Source organism: Adiantum capillus-veneris, chromosome 19 (genome assembly GCF_014529385.1).
Source record: "Adiantum capillus-veneris isolate H3 chromosome 19, ASM1452938v2, whole genome shotgun sequence".
In the NCBI taxonomy this organism is placed as follows: Eukaryota; Viridiplantae; Streptophyta; class Polypodiopsida; order Polypodiales; family Pteridaceae; genus Adiantum; species Adiantum capillus-veneris.
In genome coordinates this window covers 139,659,202-139,684,004 of record NC_140949.1, presented here as the reverse complement: position 1 = coordinate 139,684,004, position 24,803 = coordinate 139,659,202, and positions in this window count along the sequence as shown.

Here is a 24,803-nt window from a genome sequence, read left to right as displayed (position 1 = left end):
AACCATCACACGAGTGTTAGTAGGAAACCTACTTAGGTCCTTGTGTCCCCGGCAGCGGCGCCAATGTTGCGGGAGTGACTCACACACCCATGAAGTGCATGCAAACACTACCTAGATCAACATAATGTCAATCGAGGACACAGATGACACGATAGGCACACAGAGAAAATCTCTTTAGCTTGTCAGGCTGAGGCCATCCTACACATACAACACTCTGGAAGGTCAACTATACCACAATCAAGAACCTCACTGCTCTCAACTACACAACCTAGCCACATACACACATACGGAAGGTTACTCACCTAATCATGCCAGATTCGTACGAAACTTAAGGAACACCATCCCGTCACTAGGATACACCTATCCCTAAGCTTCTACACTCAAAACCCTCACTCTAAACCCATCTGCGGAAAACGCGTAGAATAACAGAGCAGAATTTTGAAAGTGCCCAAAACTGAAATTTATGAGTACCTATGTGTAGCTTATGTCGCCACGATTCTATAGACTACTAGCACGCAGAAAATAGACATCGTTTGATACACTTACGGTGGCCACAATAGCTCATAGATGCGCCGGCGTGTGCGCTTCGTCTCGCGTGGAATGCTTGGCGTTGTCGTGTAGCTCTCCTCGAGCCTACATCAATGGTGCAGTCGGATCTCCAATGTGTTGAGCGAGCCGGGCGTAGCTACAGGATAAAGCTCACGCTCACTCTCTTTCTCTCTCACACACAGTAGATGACAGCGCTAAAGTTTTGATTATGATTAAAGTCCCTTTTACAAAATGACCTAGGTACCTTATATACTAAGGCTACCTTAGGTTTAACCAAAAATGGGGTTGAAAGGGTCAAATGGCTTTGTATTTGCAATCTGGAAGTGCCATTGCACCCCGGCTTCTGAAACTAGAATAACTAATCATTACAAATGATGTTTATAGCCATAATCCGTAGCATTTCATAACTCGCAAAAGATAAGACTTTGGTACGAAACATGAGTTATCTTGTGTTGTTGACCCAGCGGTGAACACGTTCATTCAAGACATGTTTGTAAAACCCCTTATTTGTGAATTTTGTTAGGAATGTAATGTACCCTTTTCTTTTAAAATTTGTAAGTTCTTTTCAAATTTGAAAAAATAATGCCCTTTTTTATATATATATTTTTGTAAGTTTCAAGAACTTTAAATACCCTTCTGTTGAACTCACGTGATAGGTTACATTTTTATTAGGTGACGTCTGTGGGGATTAGCCACCAATTAGTTAAGATCTAGCTAATTAGTTAAGATCTAGCTAATCTAAGCATCATAGGCAATCATAAGAAGCGTGAGAGAGGCATAGTGAAAGAGAATGAATCATTGATTAGTGTTAATCAAGTCTCATGAGCAAGGAGAAGCTCAAGGACTCCATAGACACACACCTTAAGAGCTCTCACCAAAGAGTGCTCTCAACAAATGAGCTTGAGAACCCTATTTTCTTTTACACACTGCCTTATATACCTATGGTAAAATTATTCAATGTCCGGGTGCCCAAGGCCTTTAAGACTCCACCACTTACTGAATCTGCAACCTAGGCACAGTAACTGACCTATTCTTTACAATTTGGAACTCCCATTGAGCCTGTAACACATTAAAATATTACAATGGCTTGAAATAAATCGGGAATTTACACCACGTGACCATTTTGGGAAAACGTGTGATAAATGTGTAACTCCAATCTTTACTACTTCTTCACTTTGATCTTCAATGTGTATTCGTACGTCTTTGGTCTTTAGCAGCTTCTGTTAACTGGCGTTGACTCAGTTAGTAGATGCAAACTCGAACATTTATATCTAGACTGCCCTCAAAACCCAAAGAAAAAAAGAAAGGTGACGATGAACATTGTGGAAGTTTTGCCATCCTCAAGTGGATTGGATTCAAAAACAAAAATACCATTGAAGGTAATGACAAGAGTGCAAAAAAAGGAAAAACAATAGATGAGAAGGAGGGTAATATTTTCACAATGCCATTAGTGCAAAGCCAGTTAGAAAAACCACATGAGATAGAGTGAGAGCCCAATATCATAAGAAGCTAAAGGTAGTTATAGTTGAGCTATCCCAAGCTCGAGAGAAAACATAATAATCAACAAAACTTGAGCCTAGTGTTATACTAGAGGAAACACATGAAACAAAATTGAACCCAAAAGAAACCAAACCAAAAGGAATGAATTTGGGAGGTTTTGTGCTAGTTGCCAAATAGTTTGAGCCATTAGAAGCGATTCTAAAGGCATATGAAGCTAGATTGGACAATAGGTAGACTTTGGAACATAGATGGTTGACATATCCTAACAGAGTGGCAGAAGCAACAATTGGAGATGTGCAAAAGCTGATTGAAACGGCTCAAACTCTTATGGAGCCTCCACCAACAATGCCTGTCCAAGAAAGGGTTGTCCTCCAACCCTCAGCATAATTGAAAGACCTTGGCAAAACGAGAGAGAGCGATGACCTAGGAAAATACCTCAAAACTTTGGTTGAAAAGAAAGACTAAATGGAAACAATGGATGAATGAGTTGAGTAAATTGATCTACAACACCATCCAAAAGAGGAAGAAGCAGACATAGACCGGAAGGGTTTAACAATTCAAATAGCTAAGAAGACTACAAATCACTTTGTCCATCAGGCACCACATAACATTCCAGAGTTTAGAGACAGTTTTCCACAAGAACTTTGGAAGATAGTTAGGGAAGCACGAGACAAAAATCTGACTAAAAGGACATCACCCATTGTAGAAGTTTACCTTGACAAAGGCATGATAGATGTTGATATTCAGTCCATATATAGTGATCAAGGCATACAGAAATCAAAAGACAGTCAAGAGGACATGTTTAAGGAATTACCTTCTTACTTGGGTCCTTAAAAAGACAAATCAAATGTTAGAGTCCTACCATTGCACTGAGGGACCTTACAACCAATTGTGGATTCACAAGGATTGCAAGAGCTTATGTACACACTAGTGAAATGCACTCTAACAGTGGTAGAATTTTTCAAAGTTAGACCACAGACGTGGACAAATTTTAAGAAATGTCTTGAGAAAATGGGTACAAAGAAACTAGTAGAGACTTTAGGCCTAGATATGGAAAAGTGGAATCAACCCAAAAAGAATGCGCAACCAATTCCCATGAATAAGGTAGGGGATTATTGTGAGGGAGAATAAGTAAATACCATGCTACCCATCGAGCATCAAGGAGTAGAATTGTAATGAAATTGGCATAGGAATATTGAGAATAATTGAATTAAGAGAATTATAGTGAGCATTTTTATGAGACTACTTTGAGAACATACAGCGTGAACTTAATTAGTGGTAGAAACACAACCGTTATAATTAATTAACTTGGAATGAACAATACTTTTTCAAGAGAGAGAATTATAGAACATGACAAAATTTGAGGACCGGATTTATGTGGAGCCAGTCCCCCCTCCAATAGGCTTTTGTATTATAGATTCTCCCATAAAGAGAGACTTGGTATTATACAACCTTTGTGTTCCTTGTGACCTAGGTGATGCAATGAGGATGGAAAGCTTCATGCATCACGAGCATAACATAAAATATGTAAAAGCATTAACCATCCCCAGCCTTAGTCCCAAGGCATCAAACACCTTCGAAGGTGGAGAGAGCTAGAGGGGATTGAGGGTAAGGAAGAGGAAGAAGAAGTAACATACGAGAAAGATATAGTTCTTAACTTCTTGTTAGCAGCAAGCTAACACGGACGCCATTTTTTGGAGTTCTCCTTGTAAAATAATTATTATTTTGATAAATCAAGAATATTGTAACTCCTATTTTCTTGGTAAACTTTGTAATTAATGAGCGGGGGCTAGAAGCTTCCAGATTGTATTAGCCAGTCAATTCCCAGCTTTGGTAGAACTCTAGATTATTACTTTTGACCACTCAAAAACCTTGACTAAGGTATAAAAGACAATTTTTGTAAGTTTTTAATAAGTTTTTTGGATAAGAAATACACAGCGTGAGCTAACGGTGCTCACTTCTCTCCTTCTCGCACTTCCTACTCCCTCCCCGGTTGTCACATTGCAATTGCGTTTGTTGCATTGCAACCTTAGGTAAGAGCTCTACGCATTGACGTAAGCCATTCACAGTATTTTGTAGCTTTCGGCGTCGCCACCCGTGGCCTAATTTCATTATAACTAGGAATTTACACTTTTAAATCGAAAACTAAGCATAGGCGGGGTATTGGGGCATCATTGCTAAGCATTTAGATGCATTCTCGGTCAAAAACGACTAGGTCAAAAATCCACTGCTGTTAATAATCACGATTTTGGAACTTAACCTAAAGTGGGGTTTGAGGCCATAAGCATGTGTGCTTAGGTCATATAACTTGTCCTAGAAGTGTCGTTACGTTTGGATGTCATTTGATGCTGTAATGGATGTGATTTGCTTACTGATGAGTGATTAGCTTTTAGTGATTTCAGTCACTTGAGTGTAGCTTGAGATAGATGCAAGTTGTTAGTTGTTTTCCAAGAGATTGACAACCTCTTGTAGCCTCTATGAACTAGTCCAGTCAGCTTCGTCCCATGGTTTGACAAATTAATTGTGGTTCTCGCTAATACTGCAATAAGATATGATGGTGAGGTTAGACATGCATCCCACATTTGGTGTCGTTGCCGGGGATCGAAGAGACCTAAACTAGGAAAAAACACGAGCGTCTTGTGTAATTATCCTTTAACTTCCTCTAGGTTCGCCTAGAGTTCAAAACTCTCTTTTAGAAACCGTATAGCTTAAGATTGACATCTTTTGCTGTGTAAAGGTAGCTTGGAAGTAATCGTAATTGCCGAGTACCTTTAGGACTGTAGGGTTGTAGATTTAGATTAGGATTTGGAGAATGATTGGTAGACGAGACAAGTCTTAAGATCAAAACTCTAAAAAACATAAAAAACACAAGAAAACGAGTGTTTGTGGACACTTTCCACAACCCCATTGCATGAGAAACTAGGAGTAGGGTAAGTAGGATCCGAGGTGGATTTCATAGCATTGATCTCTCTGAAAGAATCAAGTGTGAGTTTTTATGTAAAGTTGCAGAATTTCAGGTCTACGGCTAGAAATAGCACGAAAAGACTCGAATTCACTCAATCCAACTGAGGAGTAAGCCTGAGAGTTGTCCGAACTAGTGGGTAAGCTCAAGGACACTTCAAGATAAAAATTTCACGAAGTTGACCAAAACTCAGATTATTTACTTTTTCTTGATATTTTAAGCCAAATTAAGTTTTGACTTGATTTATAGGCTTAAAAAACATCATAAAACGACTGTCTTTGAGAAAATTGCAAAAGAGTGCTCATTTCAAGTCTCAAGTTAATAATCGTGATTATTAACTTTTTGCTCTAAATCAGCAAAGATTCATACCATTGACTCATTGCATGTGTACAAAAAACTTTTGTAAAGGCCCAAGAGATTAGGATCACTAAACTGGCAAAAACCTGGGTAAAAACTAAAGTTTGTACTGACTTTTTGAACCTTGAGTGTGAACTGAGGAAAAATTTATCCAAACTTGATGAAAAATGAGTCATAGGCTTATATTGATGCGACGAACATGTGTATATGCTCAATTGACCAAAAACTTGCAAAATTTGGGCAAAATTAAATAATCACGATTATTTACATTTGCCCTGTTTTTAAACTTTTTTGACTAAGTTGGCATACCACTAGCTTTACCATGTTGTAATAAGCCCACAAACCAAATTTGGTAAGATTTGAATCATTGGATTAAAAATTATGGTAAAAATTGCAAAGTTAGTCTACGGACAGATAATTGATGACCATTTGACCAAAAATTGTCCAAACTTGATGAAAATTGGCTAGTGACCTTAACATAAGGTGCTTAATAGATCTGTGTCAAAGTTGGGACAAAAATTTGCAAAAAACAAGAGTAAATAATCGCGATTATTTACATCTGCTTCAAAACTTGGTGATTTTGCAAATTTGAGTACACCACAAGGTCAAGCACATCAAGTAGACCCCTCAAATCAATTTTGGTGAAATTTGGACCGCAAAAGTGGGACTTAAGCCAGATTCTCGAAATCAGAGTCTGCGGATACGAAACAGTGGGTAAACTTGATCAAATTCTGTCCAAACTTGTTGAAACTTTCCCAAGGGCTTTAACAAATTGTATACTTGCCAAACCAATATAAAAAGTGACAAAAGTAAATAATTGCGATTATTTACTTCTGCTATCCAAAGACTTCAATTTTGACTTTTGGGCTTATACAGTGTTAGGCCAGCATAATATAAGGCCATAGAGAAATTTTGGGTTCAATCGGATCAAAATTGGTACAGATACACTCAGTTTATAAGTTGCAGATTAGACCTTTGATTTTGCTAAGTTGAATCTGAAAGTCATAATTTTGACTTCCATAGCACGAATTGAAGTGATATACAGAGACCAATCACGAGGGTTCTCAAGAGCTCTACTGTCCTCATAGAAAAATAGCTAATTTGATTAATTTTGTACAGGAATCAGGTCGTAGACGAGGAATCAGTGTCTTGACAGAAAGTTACAATTGAATCGAGTGGAAATTGACGACAAGTCAATCCAAGGTGAGTACTCTATCCAGGGCTTCATAAGTCTATATGAACCTTAGATCCGGTCGTGTAATAGGAAATCAAGGCCTATTCGGAGAAAACACCACTAGAGTATCCACTGAAGAAAGCGTAAATCAAGGAAACGCCTTGCACATAATTCCTGAAGAAGTCTCGGAATCTTTTTTAGATTCAACATCCGAAATGTCTTCTTACTCGACTCACTCGAAAACCGGAACGACAATGCACTACAAGCATATACTCTCTTTTTACAAGACTAACCATCATGGAGCCCAGGTTTACTTGGATCCTAACGAAGAGTATTCTATTCGCATTGATGACCATGGTATTGAGTTCGAAGAAGAGGTTAGGGCAAACAAACAAGGAAAAAATGTAGATCGAAACGGAACTCAATATGTACAAGTCAAAAACCCTACGTGGTAGACAAATGGGAATTAGAAGTAAACACTATGATCCCAGATATGTCAGCAAAAGAAGGACCACCAACCTTGGAATTCGAGGGATACGATCAAGTAGACTTGAAGCCTTTGAAACGGCTTAGTATGGATAATCCTAGGATCGGAGTCTATTGTTGGGAAGATATAAACATAAAAGATCTTTTGTGGACTTCTCATGCTAGACTAGGACAATTAATGGCCACGAAGAAAATCTATATCTTCAAAATCAAGGATAAGGGATCTGCTGATCTACCAACTCACTTGTTTAGGGATTGTTATAACAACAATTTTGTTATGATGACTCCTGAGGAGGTAGAACAAACCAAATACCAGGCGTATTCCATACGGGATTGGATATTAGGTCAAGGACCAGAAACCACTCCAAGAGACAAACATTGTGAGAGATCATCTGAGAGTAATGTGAAGAAACCAGAAACCACCTCATCACGTAGAAAAATGGGTGACACTAAGGCCAGTCCAGGGCTACATGAGTCACTATTTCCAACAGACTCCCAGAAGACCTGGAGTTGAACCGAATAGACGGGTCAGACCAGCTAATTTTCAAAAATGGGTCAGAAAATACAGTGGATCAGGGGATCCATATGACCACTTAGCAAGCTTTAAGCAAGTGCTAAGAGCAGAGCGTATATTTGATTTCCATACTCAATTCAAGGGGTTTGGAATGACATTAGAAGGAAAAGCTTTGACATGGTTCCAAAACATTTCACCAAGATCGATCATGGACTTGAACACATTAGCTCAAGGATTTGTAGCTTCTTGTTCTAAAACGGGGATTAAACATAATACTATAGCTCAAATCTACAGCTTTAAACAAAAACATGGTGAGTCTGTTAGGGATTGTGTAACTCGAATGAAACAATACATTGCCAGATGCCCAGAGATGGAGATACCTGCAGAAGAGTGACTTGTCTCATTGTTTCTGGAGATTTGCTAAACAAAGAACTTCATGCTATACTCTATAGTAAAAAGCATACAACCCTAGAGGCATGTATGTTTAATGCTATTGACCTAGGAGATAACTGTGAGATCTTCAATGAAGAGGATGTCCCTAAGGATAACCAAAGCAAGAAGACAACATCCACAAAACTAGCACAAGTGGAAACGGCTGCTACGGCACCACTCTCAGCCATAGAAGATATGCTGAAAAGGATGAATGACATGATGAACAATATGCAAAAATCACCTATGAGAGGACAAGGACAAGGGATAACCCCACAGGGACAACCAATTAGGCCACAAAAATGGTGTGCAATCGAGGATAAATGGACCAACCATGAGACCCACGAGTGCTAATTCAGACCAAAGTATGATGGGAGTGTTCAGTACGTGCCCATGAGGCCCCAGGGACAACCCATGTACAAATATTAGCCTAATATGGCTCAAGTCCCAAAGACCACCAATGGGTATGGAGAGACCTCAACCTGTGTTGGGACAAAATCCTCTTTATCCAGGATATAATGCGGTGCATGTAAAGTACATGCACTCAGAAGGAGTCATAGATGAACAAGCATCATTGCCTATTACACCCTATGGAGAGCCTAGTCCATCTACGGTAATGGTAGAGGGAGACTGGTATAGTCCACACCCACCACCAATCGAGGAAACCATGAATTATGCTCCACCAGAGCTCGCGCCAATGTATATTGTAGCTAATCAAGGTGTCATACCTCCCATGCGAAGACCCATGAAGAAGCCAAGAACAGGAAACTGTCATAACTGTGGTGCTGATGACCATTGGAAGAACAAATGTCCAGATCCTGACAAATACCTCAAACCAATTGAAGCCTATTGCATACAATGTTTCGAAAAGGGAGGACACTTTTTGGAAGATTGTCCTAAGAATCCTTTGAACAAGGGAAAAACTGTAGTCAACGTAGTCCAAGTGATGCCTAGTAGCTCATCAAAGAGTGAACCAATTGTTCCAATCAAGGTAATCACTAGAGCTCAAGCAAAGAAAAATAAACACAATTCTTCTGATGATTCGGAGAACACAAAAGTTTCTTCTCAAAGAATCAAAAGGAGCAGAAGCAAAAGATATGTAATGAGAAAACAAAAACAACGGGTTGAAAACGAAGAGAAAGCAAAAATGTCGACCCAGGACAAGTTGAAAGAAACTGGTAGTGAATTCAAGGAAACAACCGTGAAATATGGAGGATCCATTCTGGTTTTGATAAAAATTTTGAGCCTATCAATGCCGCCTTGGAAGCCTACCAAGCAGGACTTAAAGCAGGCCAAAACATGGAAAACAAATGGAAAAACTATCCATCTCCAGACATGGAAGCAGCTAAGCTCGAATCTTATCAAAATTTGGTAAGAATCACGCAGGAAATGTTGGATAAACAGAAACCCGAGCTTGAAAGTATTGCAAAACCGGAAGAGCTTGCGGTAGAAGAAACAAAATCCAAATCCAATGTGGTGGCAGAACCCCACCTTGAAACAAATGAACTAGAGATTATAGTGCCGGACAAAGAAGATGCCTTAGACAGAATTCCATTCGTAGAGGAAGATTGGCCAGGACATTTATAGGAAAAGTAAGAGCGATCAATGATGGGAGCCTAACTTTAAAATCAGCTCCTATAGAGGAAGTCCGGTTGGATAACCTACCACCTGATATGAACATGGATTTACAATCCTTATACAGAGATTGTCGATTGGAGGCTTCAAGAATATCTAAACCAATGACATTAAAAACATTACCTTCTTACTTGGGAGATAACGAAGATGAATCTATCATTTGCAAGACCACTCGAGTGAAAAGAGCCAAACAAACCATAGAAGTAGACAACATTCATTCAATCATGTCTATACCTATCCAATGCACTCTTACTCTAGGAGACTGTTGAAACTCAGGTCATACTTATGGAATGATTTACAGAAAACCCTAGAGAAGGTGGGTATAATGGGGTTAATCTCTAAGAATCTGGGAAACTCAAAAAATGAAACAAAAAACAAAGAGATTCGATTAGTTTCTATGAACAAGGTCAGAGAATATTATGAAGGGAAAGAAGGAAACACTACCCTCTCGGTGAAATATAATGACATTGAAACCATGGCAATGCTGGATATTGGAGCAGGCATAGCCATAGCCACTAAAGCAGTATGGGAATCCTGTGGACAACCAGCCATTGACAAACGCGAACGAAATTACAGCTGGCTGATGGACACATTGAAAGACCACTAGGGCTACTAGAAAAAGTGATAGTCAACTCCTGTGGAATTGAATATCAACACACTTTTGCCATAGTAGACTTTGGGAAAAAACTCAACTATGAAATCATATTGGGAAGACCTTTCATGCGACAGGTACAGCTTATCCAAGATTGGGGAAATGACTGAAGGTGGGATCTATAACAAGATTCAATCTAAAAGACCACACCTATAGAGATGTCTTGAAAACACCCATCCAAGAGTTTGATTCATTCTCTTTGGCTAAAACTAAACTCCCATATTTTCTAAACAAAGACACTCCTATTTGGATGTGCGGAGCTTCAAAAAATGGAAGCTTAAGACGAGAGGAATGTATCCTAGAAAGGGAATGTACAGACGAAGCCTACATACCTGAACCCTTTCCAGAACATTTATTCAAACCATTCGAGTGGACTCAAATCTTAGCGACAATGGATGTATGTGTGAACACGTCTATGCCTACTCAATTTTGCAATGAGGATGGCTACGACATAATTCCCATCCAAATGATGTTAATCCTTAACATTGAAAACAAGGATGAGGAAACAAAGGACTTGATGAAAGCTCAACAAGTTTTTTCTGACCTCTATTACAATGCAACTGATGAGTTAGATGAGCACTCAGCTACCTCAGAAGATTCGGGATCAGAAAAAGAACATACGAGGGCTCTATTACTCTTAAAGGGAGGGGAGGAAAAGTTTTTTGACTTTCCAAACCAGAAATCAAGAAGACAAAAATGGTATAGAAGAAAGAGAGATACTAAAATTGTGAAAGTACGACCTATGCCATCAATCTCCAGTAAAACACAATTCCTGATGCAGATAGATGCTAGTGATTGTGTCAAGGACAAAATAACTGACAGATATTCTTCAAATGGAAACTCAAAAATGTCTCAAACATCGAGGAAAACAAGGAAGGGTACTCCTGAAGAGCATCAGGATAAAAAACCACTCATGACCAGAGTCGAGCGGAAAAAGAAATATCAAGAATTGAAAAAAGCTCTTAAGGAGATATACACCACTAAAATGGAAACCACAGAAGAGGATGGTAAGGATGTAATGCATGTTCCATCCCACTACAAAAAGTATACTCTCCAAGATCGGAAAATCATAATTGAACAACCTGTTAGGGAACTAAGGAAACAAGGTGAGTCTTATGAAGGACCTGAAAACCCTAAAAGGGTAGACTTGGCTGTGAACCAGGAGAAGAGACTGGACCGGCTTACATTGCAAATAACCTAACAGAAGAAGAATAAACACTTTTGTTGAACTTGTTAAAGGAATACCGGGATATCTTTGCTTGGTCTTACAAGGATCTCAAGGGTGTTGATCCATAAATCTGTCAACATACTATACCCATGAGAGATGATGCAAAACCAAGTAGACAGAGACCATACAGTTATAACAAAATATTTGCCAGGAAGATCAAAGAAGAGATTGAAAAACTGAAGGAAGCCAAATTCATTTGCGAAATTGAACACACTGATTGGGTGTCTCCAATTGTGGTAGTACCTAAGAAGAATGGGAAATTACGAGTGTGCGTTAATCTCAAAAAGTGAATGCAGCTACCATTAGAGACAACTTTCCTCTTTCGATAACTGAGCATGTTTTAGAAAGAGTGGCAGGAAAAGAAGCTTACAGCTTCTTAGATGGGTTTTCGGGATACAATCAACTTTTGGTTGACCCCAAAGATCAACATGAAACTGCTTTTGCAACAGAATGGGGTATATTTTCCTATCGGGTTATGCCATTTGGGTTAACTAATGCTCCAGTCACATTTCAGAGATTGATGAGCCATGCTTTCAAAGAGTATCTTTGGAAATTCTTGAAAGTATACATGGATGATTTATGCATACATTTGTCAATTGGAGCCGATCAATTTGAACACCTCAAAAAGGTATTCGAGAAATGTAACCTTTACAGGATTTTCTTAAACCCTGAAAAGTGCACATTCATGGGAAGACAAGGGAAAATCCTTGGACATATAGTGTCTAAAAATGGCATAGCTACCGATATTAAAAAGATTCATGTCATTGCTGAATTGCCTACACCAACAACAGTTAAAGGGGTACAAGCGTTCATGGAACATTGTGGATATTACCGACGGTTCATCTACATGTATGCTATAATTTCAAAACCCATGTATAGCTTGATTACGCACTTTGAATGGACCGAGGCATGTGAAGAATCCATCATGAAGCTTAAGCAAGCTCTCACCTCAGCTCCAATATTGAAAGCACCCGACTAGGATAAGGTATTCCATGTACACGTAGATGCTTCAAAATTTTCTATTGGATGTATACTAGCCTAATCAGGAGATGGGAAAATTGACTTTCCTATTTCTTATGCTAACCGACAATTAAATATGGCAAAAAAGAATTACACCACCACTGAAAGAGAAGGACTAGGAATGTTCTATGCCGTTAAAAGTATAGACACTACCTATTAGCCAGCAAGTTTGTGTTCTTTGTGGACCACCAAGCTTTTTTATATTTCGTCAACAAACAATGCATCACAGGGACAATAGTGAGATGGTTCAGCATTCTTCTTGAATTTGATTTCACTGTGGTTGTAAAAAAAGGCACTACACATCAAAGAGCAGATCATTTGTCCAGGATTGTTTCAGGGGAATCACCTAAATGGATAGATGATGATCTACCAGATGCCTATTTGTTCTCTGTGGAAATGATACCTAGATGGTCTGAAAAATTGTGTCATTGATGAAAATAGCTCAAGTGGATTCACCACTTCCTATCACAGTTGATTTAATCGAGCAATCGGCTATGTATCAATTACTATTTGGGAGGCTATATAAAAGAAATCGAGACGAGATATTGATTTTATGCATTAACCCTGAAGAAAAGGATCAGTACCTAAGTCAAGCACATGTTACCATAGTAGGACTTCACTTTGCGGAGACCAAACTATGCAACGAATCTTAAGACTTGGAGTATTTTGGCCGACTATGAGAAAAGATGTTAGATCTTTTGTAAAAGATTGCCCTCAGTGTCAAAAACAACTACCCATTCCTCATGTAACATTGTTTCAAATGTCACATGTTCCTAAGTGGAGTAACTATCTGGTTACTTACTTATCGAGCCGATCATTTCCTGAGGATATGAGTAAACGCCGTCAAAGAGCAATTGAAACGGAAGCAAGAGACTATGCTCTTATTGGGAACCAATTGTATCGGAGAGGTAAAGATCAACATTTGTGTCTTTGTGCAAATGAAAACGAGTATATTTCGATTATAGAACAAGAACATGCTGGATTAGCTGGAGGTCACTTTTCTAGTGAGACCACCGCAAGAGCAATCTTGATGGCAGGCATATGGTGGCCAACACTTTTTGCAGATGCCAAAGAATATGTTCAAAGGTGTGATGCTTGTCAACGAGCAAAAATGTCCACACAAGTAGACAACATGCTCTTAAGACCAATGATGGGGGCTAGAGCCTTTACAAAATGGGGTATAGATTTTGTTGGACCGATACAACCACCTGCTTAGAGAACCCAAGCTCAATATATCATTGTAGCTACGGCCTATCTGACCAAGTGGGCTGAGGCTAAAGCAACCCAAAAGAATGATGCCAGAACCACTGTTGCATTCTTATATGAGTATGTATTCACAAGGTATGGACTGCCAATAGAGATTGTCAGTGATTGGGGAACTCATTTCCTCAACGAGGTAATAAAGTATTTTCTTAATGAGTTTATGGTTATCCATAACAAATCAGCTCCCTATCACCCACAAGAAAACGGACAAGCTGAGCATATGAATATAATTCTAAGCTCGGTACTGAACAAAGTGGTTAGTTCAGGAAGGACAGATTGGGAAATGAATCTCCATGTTGCTCTATGGGCTTATCGAGTTTCATTCAAAACAGCTTTAAATGCTACACCCTTTAACCTTGTTTATGGTCTTGATGCCATACTGCCAATAGAATTTCTATTTCCAACATTAAGGGTAGCACAGACTCTTGAGTGGACTGGACATGAATTGTCAGAAAGATTTGAAGATTTGGAAAAGCTAGACGAGCAAAGGCTAACTGATGTATCTCATATCTATGCACAAAAGCGGAAACAAAAACAGTTTTTTGATTCCCACTTAATCACCAAAATTTTCAAGAAAGGGGACTTAGTTCTAGTCTATTCCCTTAAGCAACACATTCCCAAGTTCAAGAAAAAGGGAAATGGACCATTTATCATTGAAGATGTATCTCCAAGTGGAGAAGTCAACCCTAGATGGTGAACCAATGGCTAATTGGATCAATTGTTGAAAATGAGCCCTTGGGTGTATGTACATATTCAAATAATAAGACTTTCTCTAAAAATTAATAATAAGAAGTGAGATATTCTATTGAAAATATAAAAGTAAAGATTTATTGTTGGAAAACAACCTCTTTTACTTTTCTAGCTAGTTTAAAGAATTTTGGGTCAACTTTGCTACTGATTTTCTAAGCAATAAATGGAATCAAAAGCAGAAAATTTTTCAAAAGAAGCCAGACACAGGTACATGGATTCAAGAAGGAAACTTAAATTTACAAAAGTCAATTCGGAGCAATAACGAGGAAGTTTTGGGAAAAATTGGAGAAGTTGCGTGTTGGACGGATACACTGCGACAGACGTCAACACAGCGAGAACTCATCTAACAAGATTTGTCAACTAAGGACGAAGCTCGACCCGCAGGTGCGTAGAAGCAAGCATAGGGTGTCAACCTACACTCGACCGACTCCTAACTAATTCCTACAAAGGTCTCTACCCAATGTCTAAGCTACAACCTTCAGGAGTGCATAAGAGGAAACTTCCTACAACGCTTTCTCGACCCATCAAACAATCTCGAAACACCCCAGAACTTTAAGAAGACCCTACTAACACCAATAGGTCACTCTCCCTAAGGTCTATGAACCAAAATCCCACCCAAAACACCTGGTGCAAAATCACGTAGGATGTATGGCCGAAATTTGCAGGTCTTTGTTTTCAAAATCTAAAGTGCCTAATGTGTAGCTCTACTCAATGCGAACGCGTGGATATGCTGCACTGCAAAAACAAACAATGTATGCTCACCAAATCACCAGATGAAGCTCGTAGATGGAGCTCGCAAAACCGAACTGTACGCGCGCAATGTAGGTATCCGACCATAGGTGCGCGCATAGCGTCAAGATGAAGCTCTCACTCTCTCTCGTACACAATACGCTCACTCAGAGACTTCAAACTTTTTTTAAAAATGACAAAAGGTTTTTCATTAAGGTCAAAAAGTGGTATAAATACCTTACAATTCTCAAACCCTAATGTTCCAATTTAACCATCTACTCAATCTAAATGTCAAAACTGGGATACAATCTGGAAATTTCTGTAAGCCCCAATATTTACAAAGGTGAAATGTCGGGTTATCTCAATAAATGAATAATTACAAAAAATAATAATCTGCCGAGCAGTCATTTTCCGTAGGGTGTGTCTAGCTTCTAACACTCCCTCCCTCCTTGCTCATGTCATCCCCGACATGGCTGTTGAGCTGCTTCTTCATCTTAGGCTTTCTTGGCATCTTGAGCAGTGACTCATATCTTGCATGTTGAGCCAATAGTGTTGGGCCGAATATGTCAGTGCTGATTGTGAAGAAGCCGGTGTAGAAAGCTTCTTCAAAAGCCTGGAGGTGATAGGATGTCAAAAATATGATCCTTTGATACAATGCATGTATCACCTCCTTGGAAGGATGACCAGACAGATCGTATGCACATCGGTATGTATCTTGAAAGAAGAAGATATTGTCTATCGTCTGGCCTGGTTTGAATGTCTCGAAGACTACCAAAAGAGTTTTGCAGATCTTTCTCATCATAATGCAAGATAGGTCAGGCGAGCCACTGAACAATTTGATGGTGCCCGTTAGGATTTTCACCATGTATTGAACACTTATTCTCTCGCCTGCCTTCAAGCGTGGTAGCTTCGGATAGTTTAGCCAAGTAGGTTGGCTTCTTTGCAGTAGCTCATGGGCCTTTCACGTCCGTATCCTTGGTAGAGGGTAGAAACTTAGGTTATCTCTGATGACTTTTGGTGCCTCTACCAGGTGGATTAGATACGATGGATACTTTGTCAGCCATGCCTTTATCCACCTGGGTTGGGAGTTGACTATCAACTTTACCCCTTTAGGCTTGGAGATGTCTGCTTTGTACAGTGGCACTGTTGGCTCTTCTCTAATTCTCCTGTTGATTGTAGCAGCTTCGTACTTTAGCAGAGGATATGGGAGAGAGGGCTGTAGCCATTCACGTCGAAGGTTGCTGGCATCTATCTTCTGAATGGTCATTGATTTAAAAACCCTTTGCTCCCATTCCAAGGCTTCTTTGGCCGTGTCTCTGATTTCCGCTTCTATGGCCTTTCACAGCTTCTCTTATTCTTCTTGTGTCAGATCTTGTGGCTCTTGAGGGGGTCCTACAAGGATTTCCTCTTGCATGGGTGTGTCCACAGGATCTACCACATTCTCTAAATCTATTCCTTCCATGGCTGCTGGCGCGGTGCTAAACTGCTCTGCTGTCTGTTGGCCTCTCAGCTCTTCTATTTTCTTTTGGAATGTCTTCTTTTCTGCCTCAGCTTGCTCTCCCATATTCACAAGGAGGTCATTTAAATCGGCATTTATCTTCTCCGCCTCCTCGAACTTTCGCTTGATAGTTTCTAGCTCATTCTGCATTGCCTTGTGCTCTTCTTCCATGCGGGTTTGCATGACCACTGACCCCTCGGCCATCATCAGCCTTTGCTTTTTCTCTAAAGTTAACTCCTTTTGGAGCTCTTTCATTTTTTCTTCATAAAGCTGACTCTATGAAGTGGTGTGAGTCGAGCTAGTCGCTCTGACTCTGGCTGGAGATACCCGTAGCCGTTGGATGGTTTGATCTTTAACTTTAATCTGGTCCTTAAGCTCAATGACCTCATCCTGGATAGACTCCTGCTCTATTTCTACCTTCTCTTTGGCATTCCGCATGGCTTCCACTTCCTTGGACTCTTCAACAAGTTGTAGGGTTAGGTTGTCCCTTTCCCTCTCTGCATCTGTCAATGACTTGCTGAGTTTTCTGTACTCGTCTTCAGCTCCTTGCAGCCTTTGAGTTGCTGCTTGATTTTCTCTTTCCATCTCTTGGCATCTTTGCAATGCCTTTTCGGTTTGCAGCTCTGCTTCTCTCTCTATATGCCTTTGGCTTTGTTTTTGTAGAGTGTCGACTTTAGACTTGATCTGCACTTCAGTGGCTTTGAGATTAGCCATTTCACTTTCCGTGGCCATTGATTGTGCTCTGAGCCCGGTTAGCTTGGTCATCACCACATCCCAATCATTGATGGGTGGTTGCAGGTCCACTGTATCAGTGGCCATCTCTTTTAGCTCCACTAACCGCGCAGGCTCTGCATCTGTTCTTTGGGCCTTGTGCTTGCCAAGTCAAATGCGACTGTGGATGCCTCTTCTTTTGAATATCCAGCAGCTAGTAGATCTAGAAACGTGTTATACCTTGCTTCATTTGGATCTGGCTGTTCACTTTTGGGCTTAGCTTCTTATTTTTGCTCTTGCTCTTAGCTCTATTCTTGCCTTGAATCTTCTTGATCTTCACATTTGTCTAGCTCCTCCTTTTGTTGAGTTTGTGGAGGGCTACGAGGAGGTGGTGATGGCGGTGGGCTTGACTCCGGGATGGACGGTGGAGTTGTCGGCTTTTTCTTGAAGTCTCTGTCCGCCTTTGTCTTTCTCTCTCTCTCTCTCTTGGCCTTCCTACTCTTCTAGCAGTTGCCATCGTACTTCATCCACTTCTGCCTCTGTAAATGGTACATTTGGGATATTTTCCGCAGTAGCATCTAGTATTTCAAAATTTTTGATATAATCTTCAAATCTGTCTCTGTGCACCCTTCGGGATGATCCCGACATGGTTTCCAGTGTGATGGCTTCCATAGCTCGCTCAAATCTCCCTTGAGGGCTCTTTCGGCTCTGAAACTTTCCATTAGCCGCTCTAGCCTTACTGCCTTTTGTGATTTTGTCTCTTTGACCGACACTTGTACAGATTCCTTCTTTCCTTTCTTCAACTCTGGCTGCTCCTCTTGCACGGTCTCTAACCGGCGTTTCAACCTTGTGGCAACTCTGGGTGCTTTTAGCTATTCATCCTCTTTATCTTCTTTGAGCCTTAGCCAGTCATTTTGCGACGGAGGGTCAAGACATCTTCCCTTGGCATGCAATTCCCCATAAACCACTTTTGTGATTAACTCACCCGGCACAATGTAGATGGGGTTCTTGTTGCCCATCTTTACCAGATTATGATGGACATAGGCAGCATAGTTGATCACCTTCGGCTTGCTCTTCTGCATTGCCTAGGTGAAGGTTGTGGCAATTTCTCCAGGTGGCATTCGGTACTTCTGTGGACGCTTTGTACACATGTGGAAATACTGGTTGTAAAGCTGGCTCATGATTGCAACTTTGGGGTTTTCAATGTCTTCAAAGGTGTAGTTGTTCTTCTTTTCTGTGTACACCTTGACTTCATCTCTTCTTTTGGTTACAATATCCCCTTTGTTGGAGAGGTCTAGTGCAGCCGCCACTACTTTCTCTGTGATTTCAATCACAGTGTCTGGCTTGCCCTGCAGATCCGTAACTCTGGCCACTCCATCTTCTTTGATTGTAGTCACAAACTCCCATACTCTTTTTATGTCAATTCCTGCCGGCACAGATTCAAAATAATTGTGGAGATCTATCTTCTCCAGGTACTCTGCCATCTTGCTTCTAACAAACTCATTGAGCTCCCGCGGTAGCATGGGTAGCTCTATTACATTTCCTTCGGTGTCTTTGAACATGCCTTGGTAGATCTTCAGATCATTTGACTCTAGCAAGTCCTCTTGAATCCACGTGCTGGTTGGATTTAGAGTTCCTGGGATTACAAATGGATCCACTTCTTCCAAATAGTCTTTTATGGTCATCCTCTTCTTCTTTGTCGGTGATTTTGCGGCTGCCATAGATCCTGTTGCACTCAGTAGTCTGAAGTTAGCGTTTTTTCTATATCAGCTGAGAAACTGAATTTTGACTATCCAAATGACTTGAAAATTGAAAATAAAACTTAAAAGGAACGTGGGAAACTGTGCATGTGCTCACAGTGCAATTCTGGCAAAAATTTATCATTTAGACATCCTACGCATAGGATGTCTTTTTCATCAGATTGGGGATACTTGGCAGGCTGGTGGTCCTTGGCCTGTTCAACATGGCTATGTGATTGGAATTGGGTTTGGGCACCAAAGTGTGCATTTTTGGGCAGATTCACGCTTTAGGCTCACAAATTGGATAGGATGTCCACAACAGGTGGCAAATGATATCCAAATGGGTTGAAAATTGATATATGGGATCCTTGCACCATGGTAATGGCTCCCATGATTTCATTTTTTGCACAAAAGGCAAAATTTGAGCTGGAGACATCCTACACGTAGGATGTCTATTTAATCAAAATAGCTTGGTATTTGTTCTGTGGGTAGCTCTTGGCCTGTGGAACATGGCCATGCTCTTGGATTTTGATTTGGACAAGATTTGTTGTTGGTAAGACCATGTGTAGTGTTTTTGGGCTCAAAAAGTGTATCTTGGAGGTGTTGGGGGTCAAAAATGATTAGAATGGCTTCAAACTTGATATATGAGCTCTTGAAGGTGATATGAAAAGATTTGGAATTGAAAAACACCCTCTATAGGCCAAAAATGTCATTTAGACATCCTACGCGTAGGATGTCTACTTCATCATTTTTTGCAGGTGACCCCACAGATTGGTTGGCAATGTGCTCATGAATGTGTTGTGCAAGTTTCATGTGATTTGGACAAGTTTTGGTATGTCTATGGCCCATTATTGCCTCTATGCCCTAACTTTGCGGCTTTTCATGCATATGAGGTCAATTTTGGTCCAAATGTGATGAAACTTGGTGGCTAGCATGTAAAGGCTATTCAGAAAATGTGTGTGATGAGAATTGTTAGATTTGGTGCCCATAAATGGCTTTGAGACATCCTATGCGTAGGTTGTCTCCTTATGAAATTTTTGTGGAGCTTGCTACTGGGGCCTGCCCTTAGTCCCCCCGAGTCCTTTTTAAGCCTAATTTCAACAAAAAAGTCAAATAGATAGAAAGTAACTCCCTGTGTGGATTTCAGAGCCTCTAAGTCATTTTCTAACTTTTGGAGTGCTTTTCGGCAATGAAATTTCTTGATGTTGGTCTCCATAGCTTCCCGATCCCTTGGGGATCCTTGCCGTATGGCTTCTGTCGACTTTGGCTTCACGGGAGCTCCGTTTGGCAATTTGTCGCTCTAGAAGCACCTGTGGTTGCGTTTATATGTCTTTGATGACTTGTGGTGATCTACCACCATAGGACTTGGTTGTTGATGGTCTAGGAAAGCCGCTCGTGAAGTTTGGTGGCAAAGGGACATGCGGTTTGGCAGCGAGAGCTATTTGACGCTTTGTGTGTCTGATGCAATTTCTGAAGTTTAGTGCCGCTTCGGGTCACCTTTTGGTCATGTGGGCTACATAGACTTGTCGAGCATGTCGAGATGCTCCTACCCATGAATTTTGGTAGCATTTGTCCGCCTCTCTGCCGATTTCCCATTTGGTGGCCTCTTGAGGGGCTCTAGGAATTAGCATTTTTCCCGATGGTTTTCTACTGCCTTTGGTCATCCAGGACTGGTCTCCTATGCTAGGGTAAGCTGCCGATGAAGTCTCGTTGCTTTTGGATTAGCCTTTAGGTGGCCACCTATACTTGTAGGTCTCTACTGCCTGCTTTCTGTGTGAACCCTACTCTAGTTTTCGCGACAAACGACAAACATGCGCGAAAAGCTCAAGGTGGTGAGATTACCTGTCATGTTTGAAGCCCGTCGGGTAGTCATGTGTGTCGTAGAAGCTGCTGGAAGTTCCGTTCGCTCTATGTGGCAGGAGCTCTCTCTCAAAGGTCAATAGTGGAAATGAGCTTAAAATGAAGTGAAAAATTCTTATAATGGGGGTCCCCGAACCACTTTTCATGAAATTTGACATGTGATCCCAACTTCTTGCGAGATGCGGTTTAGGCTCAAAATTTCTTGATTTGGACTCCATTTGCCGAGTTTTCAAGAAATCTGACGTTTCGGTCAAAATCTGGCCAAAACACGCTTTCCGCTCCAGTCTCATAATTGCACCCCCATTGTACCATAGGTTGTCCTATAGTCACTGATCATTCACATATTTTTTGTTTTTTCTTACGACCGTTTTTCACCTGCTTTTTGTATTTTTGAAGTTTTCTGCCAAAAATTAGCAAAATTAAAAGGAAAATAGAAAATCATACCCAAAAAATCGTAAAAAATCATAATAAATAAAAAACATTACCACAAAACATTACATACACTCACATGCAATTTTTATGTCCGGATTTCTTCGTTTTACCAATATTTTGCCCGAAAAAATGGCTATTTTTACTTATATACACACCGAGGGGTTTGATTTAGCGTTTGGCCCCATATACTTGTAGATTCATGCTGTATAAGGGCATATGTACTTGGGCTAGTCCAGAAAATTCACAATCAAACAACAACCCTTAAAAATAGTCAAAAAACATGCCCTTTTTTGCTCTTTTTTCCATTGGGTCCGCATTTGAGAATGCCTCCCCCCTCCTAGCCGGAGTCCTCCCGGACAACAAGGTATCGCCTCGGAGTATGTGCCGTGCATGGGTTTGAAAAAAATTGTGCTAATGCTTGGCCGTGTAATGTGGCCCTATATTATGCATACTCGATCAATGCATGGAAAAATTAATGATGTGCAAGAGAAGGGTATAAGCAAGATGCTTATTGGCATTCGCCGTCGAGGTTTCTTGTTTTCTTTGCAAGTAAAAGCTGTAACTCTACTGCTCTTTGTTTGATTGTCTTTCTTGCAAAAGTCTCTTTCTTTGTTGCTACTGTTAATATGGCCATAGTTGTCTCCTTGGAGAGAATTTTCGTGGCGGAATTGGCCGTAGACCTTGTCTCTTTTGCTTTCCATTTGTAGCTTTGTTTGGCCGATCTTTGTAGGTTTATTTCTATTGCCTTGGTTGCCATTGTTTTGTTGCTGGTTGGCACCCACATAAATCGGTTTGCCGGTTTCATATGCAGTCGTCTGCCTTCCGATGTTGCTTATAATGAAGGGAGTTCCTGTTGCTTTGGTTTCGAGATCCAGATGCGAGTCGTATTTGAGTTATTGCTGAGCATTTTCTTTGGGATCCATATTTGTTTTATTTTCTTGGTTTTTGGTTGAACTATCTGTTTCTGTTGAATTCTTCTGATGTATTGTGGTTTGTCTGCCATGTCGTCTCTATCCTTCCGCACCCATACTTGTTTTTCTCGTGTTGCTAACTCTGATCTCTTCACTACGGTCGGTGACTTTTTATACTTGTAGTGAACAATGTTGGCAGTTCCCTATTTGTTAGCCTTGGGTATCATGTTGTTCTTTTGTGCCACCCTTCCTTTCGGCTCTTTATCCAGTGATTGCATTGCTGGTAGTTGATTCTTCTGGGGTTGCTGATCAAAGGATATCACCTGTTGTTCTTGTGCGTGCTGAATTTTGACTGCATTCGCACTCCAATCTATCTGCACATTGTACTCTTTTTGCCAAGGTTGTCCCAACAACATGGGATGTTGTGTGCTTTCATCCTGGACCACATAAAACTTGTGTGGGTAAATATATTGATGTACTTGTACATGCAATATAGTCCAGCCCAATGTTTTTAGTGAATGTGATGTACTACTTTCCAGCACTTGTGGAGTAGGTTGAAGTTGACTTGTTTGCTTGAGCTGTTTGTATAATCTGTAAGAGATCAAATTTGCTTGAGCTCCAGAATCAAGCAATGCCGTAGATTCAACTTGATTGCTACCCACTTTGACTGCAATTATTGGCTCCATTGTGTCTTCATCAAAATTCATTAGTCGAATAGCATTTATTCGCAATGGTGATCCACATTGTTGTTGTTGTCGTAGAAGCCTTCTTTTTGCAATGCGTTCTTTTGCTTCTGCTTGAGCTTCTTCTTGTACCCTCTGTTTTTCCTTCATTCGTTGTTTTTCTTGATGGATTTGTTGAATCATATCCTGTGTTAGTGGTAAATGATATTTCTTTAATCGACACCCACTAATCCAATTTGGAATTTCTTCACCTGTTAATGTGGCAAGCTTGACAGCTCCGCTTTGTGATAGGTCACTAATCACAAAGGGTCCCATCCCTCGCTTTTTAAGTTTCTTGGCATGTTGCTTCAAGGTATAAACAAGTACATAATTACCTGTTTTGAACTCTTTCGTGCGCACTTGCTTATCAAAAAACTCTTTTTGTCTTCTCTTTTTAGCATAGATTGAAGCTACAGCTCTCAAGCAAAGTTCATCTAGCTTTTCAAGATCATCTATTCTTGAAGAGCGCTCGTTCCCTATCCATTCTAAGCATTTTGCTACTCGTTGGAATTAAAAACTCTATGGGTAATATAGCATTTAGGCCAAACACCATGTTGTACGGTGTCATTCCTATTGATGTTTTGTAAGCTACCCTGTATGCCCATAGTATTGAGTGTAGCTGCTGATCCCAATCTGTTCTTGACTCTGATACAATTTTAGTGAGAACCGTGCATAGTGTTTTATTTGTGGCCTTAGCTTGTCCATTTGCCTGTGGATGATATGGAGCATATTTTCTATGTATGACCATGAATTCCTCTAGCAGATATTCAATGACATCATTAAGAAAATGTGTTCCTCGATCACTGTCAATTTCTATTGGTAAATTGTATTGTACAAAAACATTCTCATACAAAAATTGTGCAGTGGTTCGTGCATCTGCTTTTTGGGTTGCCTTGGCTTCCGCCCATTTTGTGAGATAGTCCGTAGTCACAATGATATATTGGGTATGGGTGCGATATGTAGGGGGTGAAATAGGTCCCACAAAATCAATGCCCCATTTTGAAAATCCCCTTGCTCCCATCATTGGCCGTAGTGGCATCTCATCTCTCTTTATCGGCACCTTGGTGCGCTGACAAGCGTCACAACGCTTTACAAACTAGTCAGCATCCATATACAATGTAGGCCACCAAATTCCTGCGGCGGTTAAGAAATTTTTTTCCGTCTTATCGCTTGAAAAATGGCCTCCACTTATGCCTCCATGTGCGTGTTCTAGAATCAGCAGGTATTCACTTTCACTTGCACAGATTCTAAGTTGATTGTCCTTTCCTCGCTTATAGAGTTGGTTCCCTATTAACTAAAAGTCACGAGACTCCAGCTCTATAGCCCTTTTCCGTGCTCTTGTTATGTTTTCAGGAAATGTCCTTGTGGTTAAGAAATCAATGATATATTGACTCCATGCAGGTGCAATGTTTACCTGAAACTATGTCGCGTGATCCACTAGTCGTTTGGCATTACATATAGTACAATTGTTAACATAAGCATGTGTGTCCGCGTACATAGTTGGCCAATAAACCCCTAACTGTTTCAGTCTCTGGTGTGTTTTCATTGTTGAATAATGAAATGCACAATCCTGGACGTGTGCTTCTTCAAGATAACACTCAAATTCCTCCGGATTTATACATAGTCGTAGAATTTGGTCCGATCCTAGATGATACAGCCGTCCTGCAATCAACTGGAAGTTT